We start from the raw sequence: 6,734 nt of genomic DNA on the forward strand, positions 1-6,734 counted from the left end.
GAAACGCGCATGTAGATCTAACAGAGGTGGAAGGAAAACGCCTCAGAACCCTAACGTGAAAAAGAACGCTAATAACAGATAGTGAAATAACAAAACGCGCAGTATGTTATAATTTTAATGTTTACTAAAGGGGACATTAGAGGGCGCTTGTGGAAAAAAAGCGCCCTCTAAAGGGGGCCTAAGAGGGCGCTTATGAAAGCGCTCTCTAAGGCTTTCCAGAAGCGCTTTATAAACTGGAAATGTACATGGACTTAGAGAGCGCTTTTTCAAAAGCGCCCTCTAAGGGTAACCTTAGAGGGCGCTTTCACAAAAGCGCCCTCTATTGTTGTCCCTCCATTTTTTTTTGGCTTCACTTTAGAGGGCGCTTTGTTACCAAAGCGCCCTCTAAAGGGGGCCTTAGAGGGCGCTTCTAAAAGCGCTCTCTAAGGCTTTCCAAAAGCGCTTTATAAACTGGAAATGCACATGGACTTAGAGGGCGCTTTTTTAAAAGCGCCCTCTAAGGGTAACCTTAGAGGGCGCTTTCTAAAAAGCGCCCTGTATTGTTGTCCCTCTATCTCCTCCTTATTTTTTCGCTTCACCTTAGAGGGCGCTTTATTACAAAAGCGCCCTCTAAAGTGCGCTGTCTATTCCAGTTGTTCGCTCCTTATTTTTTCTCTTCACTTTAGAGTGCGCTTTTGTAATAAAGTGCCCTCTAAGGGGCGCTGTCTATTCCAGTTTTTGGCGTAGTGATAGTGGTTTCAGGTCGAAGGGTGGTATACACCACTATCACCATGAGAATAACTTATGACACTTTGCATAACATTCTATATAGTATTCTCATAGCGGGTCAATCCAGTATAAATATTACTCTTAACAGTTAGAAGAATAATTAAAATTGAAATAGTGGTTTGGGTGGTTGTAATTGGCAAAACACCAGTATTCCATTGTCGTCCAGCGGTTAGGATATCTGGCTTTCACCCAGGAGACCCGGGTTCGATTCCCGGCAATGGAACTTTTTATCTTTCAAAAATATAAAACTTTGACAATGTTATTGTATTATGGAAAAATTATTTTTGTCTTAGATTTAATAGACATTCAAATATGAAAAGAATTGTTCTTCTATTTGTCAAAGTGAATGTATAAATAGATTTCAAATTTTTAAATCATTTTAATACAAAAATATTGTATTGTCGATTCTCTTCTTATAAGTTTGTTTCTTAAGAAAGAATAATTGTTTAAAGTTGGGATTGTGATGACACTCATGCGTACTACTTTTTTATATATATTTAAATTAATATTTTTATTAAATTTGTATTTAACATACCTATGTTTAAGACTTGATAACTCCTTATCCATTATCCATGAGATGTGATCATCAGTCTATATACATAATAGTCTTAATGTTTTAATATTATCCCACTTGACAATAAAGCTTGATTATAGATACTTTAAGAATAGTGTCTTTATGTTTAATGTGATCTCATGATTAAGTCACACTTGATACATTAAACGGACTATCTATTCTAGGGACTTTATTAGACAAACATAATAAAGAATTTTTTTTTATTATTAATAAATAATTCGATATAAATACCAAAGGTATTGATATCTATGGTTTCCACTAACAAAAAAGACAATATAATCCTTTTGCACAAAAAGATATCTTCTAACAGTTGTTTAAATCACTGACAAGCTTTAAATTCTCTTTATATCAAATATTAATTTCATACTACATACATGTTTATTTTATTCTATTTCATTTAACAACATGCATTTCGGTTACATATGAGTTTTTTTTATATGTAGAAGAACAAATGGGTATTTTAAAACAAATTATGCAATGAGTTAGTGATGAAAAGGAGGGGTATTAATTATGCAATGAGTTAGTGATGAAAAGGAGGGGTATTTTAAACAAATTATGCAAGGAGTTAAAGATTAAAAAAAATAGAGGTATAAGGCCCGTTTGTTTTGACTTTTTTTAGAAATGATTTTTATAGTGTTATATATTTTAGTGTAAAAAAAAATTATAAAGAAATTTTTCATAAAAGCTTCGAATGAAAATTTTGTTTGAATAGTTATTTTTAAAATGTTATTTTAGGTATTTTGTCATTTTATCGAAACTTTTTTCGGATATCAAAATTTCAAAAAATCACTTAATTTGAAGCTATTTCAAATAGCTTTTTCTAAAAATCATTTTTGAGATATAATTTTTTTTTTAAATTGTGATTTTGACTATGTTTTGATCTTCAATAATGTATATTTATATTATACAATGAACAATTCAATCTTTTAATTTATAAAAAATAAATTTAGAAAAACTTATAATATTTTAAAAAACATTTTTGTAAAATTCATTTTAAAAAATACAAAGAAAAAATTTATTTTTTTAAAATTAAAATAAACTTACCCATAATATGATTACGGTGGAATTGGTAAAATTTTAACGTGCAACACTCTTTCTATTGCTTTGTATTATAAACGACATATTATCTTGTCTGGAACATCCAACGGATTACAATTTTATTGTTACTAGGTGTTAGAAAAATTCTTTTCAAATTCAAAATTCTAATTACAATTCTAGAATCTTCTATTTATAACATTAAAAATATTCTAATTTTGCTGAGCTCTTGCAATTAACCAAGATTATTATATGGGGCAAGGTTCCCATGACACAAATTTTATTTTAAAGTTCTTGACAAATCATTAAAGGTTATTGTGAGTGGTGACAAGATTGCACAAAAACAAATTTTTGGAGGAAAAATTGTTGTATTTGTTATGATTTCAAGAAATTTTTTCCAATTATACCTTGAAGAACTAGAATTGATATTGTTGATGCATCAATCAATGTTTTATATATTTGGATCAATAGAAAGTTGTTCCTCTAATAAAAAAATTAGATTACAAAGTGGCTCAACTTCACCACTTCCAAAAAAAACTCAAATTTTTTCATAATCAATTGTCTCATTTTCTACTATTATAAACAAATCTCAAGGAAAATCATTAAACTATATAAATTTATATTTGTCTAAATATATTTTAGTCATAGTCAATTAAATGTGACTATTTCAAGGATAAAAAACCTCATAATAAGAAAAAATACATCTTAACTGAAAGAGCGAATGTTCTCTTTAAAGAAGTATTCCTAGGAAACAATTACATATATATTTTAATCTTATATATACTAATATATTTATACGAGGACTAAAAAATAAATATTGTAATGCAGGTACGACCTACTTCCTTCCATTTCTGAATCAAACCTATTTTTTGAAAATAGCTTTTTCTGAGGTATTCTTTTCATGTTATCAATTTACCTATAAATCACACTTACTATAAATATTGACTCCTTCGTATCTTAATATTGCAGATTATGAAAGCTATATCAACTACTTCCACTTCATTTTCTGAACTTAACAGGAAGTGTTTTAACAAATTAAACGAGCATGCAGTCTTTTTGTATTTATGTAGTATATAGTTGTGGACTTTTATTGAAGAATGCTATGCTAGACTTTTACTTGTCTTAGCTGTTTTAGCCATGTGTGGCTAATGAGGCACTTTATTTCATTTTAGATGCTTTAATAGTTCATTAACTTTACATTTTTCATATGATTTTACTGTGGTAAACAGGTAAAAATTATATTTCCAATATGACTATCCAAAATATAAATAATCTTGCATGTTCAGATTACATGAGTTTTTAACTAGTTTTTTTTTTTTGTAATAAAGGTGATAATAACAGTTACATGCATCCAATTTAGCCCGACTACAACAATAATTATCTTATAGTATAATCAACATGACATTTTCACAATTACAATAAAAATTAAAATGGTTTAGATATATTTTTGATCCTCTAGTTTTAGCATTTTAAACGATTGGTCCTCGTATTACAAAACTATTTTGGTCATTTAATTTTGATGACATAAGTTGCCGTGATGATTACGATTTAAAAATTATATTAATTACGTGGAATTATTAACTAGGATAATTTATTTTTTAATAATTTTTTATATAAATAATATAATAATTTAATAAATTGTTATTTAATGAAACATTGAATAGATTTTAACCATAAAAAAACGCGAGATGAATGATGAGTTGCATGATGCTTTAAAATCACTAATCAATGTAATTCGTTCTTCAAATATAACACAATTGTTCATATAATTATTTTTCTAACCAATTTTGAGAATTTATATTTTCAGTATATGGTTTAGTGAAATAAGCAATCCACATTAGATTTAATAAACTCAAAGTTATTTTACCTGTCGATTTTATGAGATAATCGATGTGAAAATCTGGTATATCCGTGGATGAAATGTCAAAAGTGATGGGACATATGTTATCACCATTTCAGAATTCCATAAAGGTCTCTGTTGGTTGTATTTTTAGTGTCGGGTTTTTGTTATCGTCTCCACAGGGATTGTGAGATATCACCGCCTTTCAACAGTTGTTTCAATTCTTAACTCGTAGTAACAAGGGGATTTTTGGTTTTAGTCACGGTATCTTGCATAAAAGTGTGATAAAATGCGGTAAAAGATTTGGTTTTAATATTTGAGAAATATTGCCAAAGTTAGGGTTCGACGATCACTTTGCATGTATATGTTCGATCAACAAAACTTATAAACTCCAATAGATGATAAACTATTTCACAAAGTCCTCCCAATGTGTTTATCTCTAACACACATTGTGAGTTTTCCCATTTTGATCCATTGTTTATCTCTAACACAATCTATCAAAATGACAACTTTTTGGTTCAACCTTATGGTGAACAAAATCATTCATTACTATCTCTAGCTAACAAACAAGATTGGATGAAAACCTAGGTAAAGAGTTGGTAAACATCTCTCGATCATAAACCAACACAAAGAGTTTTCAATAAAACAAAGTTTTCACCATATATTCACCATTAAAGAGTTTACAAATGAAGATCATCCCATTTACACACAAAGCTAATGATCATCTACATCTAACCTTGACAAAAATGAAGAACTTAGCTACTCATTTTCATGGTAGCTTGGTCAACAAGTTTCGGAAGAAGGTTGATCAACATCCGAGTCGAATAATCGAGATTGGATGGGAATCCACCTTCTTTTTATGAAAGATTGTTAAGAGATGAAGAGAAATGATTTCTAGGTCACAAAGTATCTCTAGAGCAATGCTGGAAAAATATCTCAAAAGTACAAAAGTATGGAGGTGTAGAGTATGGCTCCAAAAAGTAGTCCTTGCTACTTATAGTGCTGCTACTGAGTTGTCATGCTCGCTAGGCGAGCAGAATGGCTCGCCTAGCGAGCCCCAAAATGAGGCACCTGAGGCACCTGCGCCCAACGAAATGTCCTTTGCCAGATTGGCATGTTCGCTAGGCGAACAAAACCTTCGCTAGACGAAGCCCACGCTTCACCCTTCGCTCCAGCGAGCTTAGGAGGTTTTGCTACTGGAATTGCTCGTTGGGAGCTCGCTAATGGCTCGCCTAGCGAGTGAGTGTTGGCTGCGCTTTTGACCAAGTCTGGACGTGTTCGCTACACCCTTCGCTGGCTGCTCGCCTAGCGAGTTTGTTGATGTTTGCTACTGTAAAATACTGGAGCTCTTCGCTGGGTTCTCGCTGGGCGCTCGCCTAGCGAGCTCTTCGCCACAGCCCTCGCCTAGCGAGCAAGCTGATGAATGCATCCTTTTTTTGGTCCCTTTGCCAACTTTCTTGTGGCTTCATTTTCTATTATTTCATGCCTAATTCCTGCACAATAACACACAAATCAAAGGTACCAAGATCGTTTATCATTGTATTGCAATTCATCAAAAACAAAGGTGGTTTCGAACACTTTAGCAAGGAAATGGAGTGAAAGATGCCCATATTTGATAGCTCAAATAAGCACTTTTGAGTATCTAACAGTCTCCCAGGGGATCGAACCCAGATTTTTTAAAATCGATAGATAAAGTGTGCACTTTTCATGATGTCATTTGTTATCTCGTGTGTGAAACCGTGGTAAAACCTCTTTTTCAACTCAGGAAAAAGGCGTTTTTCGTTATAGTGGCTCTAGGAAAATATTTTACAAATGATATATTTTATCTCAATATTCTTATATCTTTGACAAAGACATGGCAACCAAAAGTGACAGCAATATCAAAAAAGAAAAATCTCTAAAATTTCTTCTGCAACATTGTTCGGTAAATTATAAGAACATGATATAGAACTTGAAAGATTGGAGAAGCATGAAGATCAAGAAAAGAATTATAAAAATATTACCTTAAAAGGTATAGTCAAATACCATGATAGTGATCAATAGGATGGATCTCAATCCACTAGTGATAAGAAATTTGAAAAGTTATTAAAGAAGGAAATGACAAGAAATAAGTCTGAAAGAAGCACCAAGAAGGAAGGTTACTTACTTTGAATGTGGAAAAAGATGACATGTCAAGAGTCAATTTCCTACATATGAAAAGAATAATAAATTAAAAAGCAAGAAGGACAAAAGGCCAAAGAAATCATATGTAGCATACAATGAAATAAGTTCATTTCAGATGGAGATCATGCAAATAAGGCATTGATGGTATTATATCATTCAAGTGATGAAGAACATGAGTTTAGTGATTCTCAAATTGATGATAAACCTTCATATGATGAATTACAAAATGCTTTTCATCAATTACATGAATAATTTTTTAAACTTTTTAGATAATGCTCAAAACAAAAGAAAAATGTTTTAAATCTAGAAAGTGTGGCTAATGACACAAAAGTGGAATTAGAAAAAAAATCAAAA

General features: G+C 31.3%; 1 non-coding gene across 1 annotated transcript; it reads left to right on the forward strand.

Moving 5' to 3' along the window:
• The first annotated feature begins 919 nt into the window (after nucleotides 1-919).
• On the forward strand, nucleotides 920-991 carry TRNAE-UUC (transfer RNA glutamic acid (anticodon UUC)). The gene has a single exon. It is a non-coding gene; the product is annotated as a tRNA-Glu (tRNA).
• Nucleotides 992-6,734: the final 5,743 nt, after the last annotated feature.

Source organism: Lathyrus oleraceus, chromosome 5 (assembly GCF_024323335.1).
Source record: "Lathyrus oleraceus cultivar Zhongwan6 chromosome 5, CAAS_Psat_ZW6_1.0, whole genome shotgun sequence".
Classification (NCBI taxonomy): domain Eukaryota; kingdom Viridiplantae; phylum Streptophyta; class Magnoliopsida; order Fabales; family Fabaceae; genus Lathyrus; species Lathyrus oleraceus.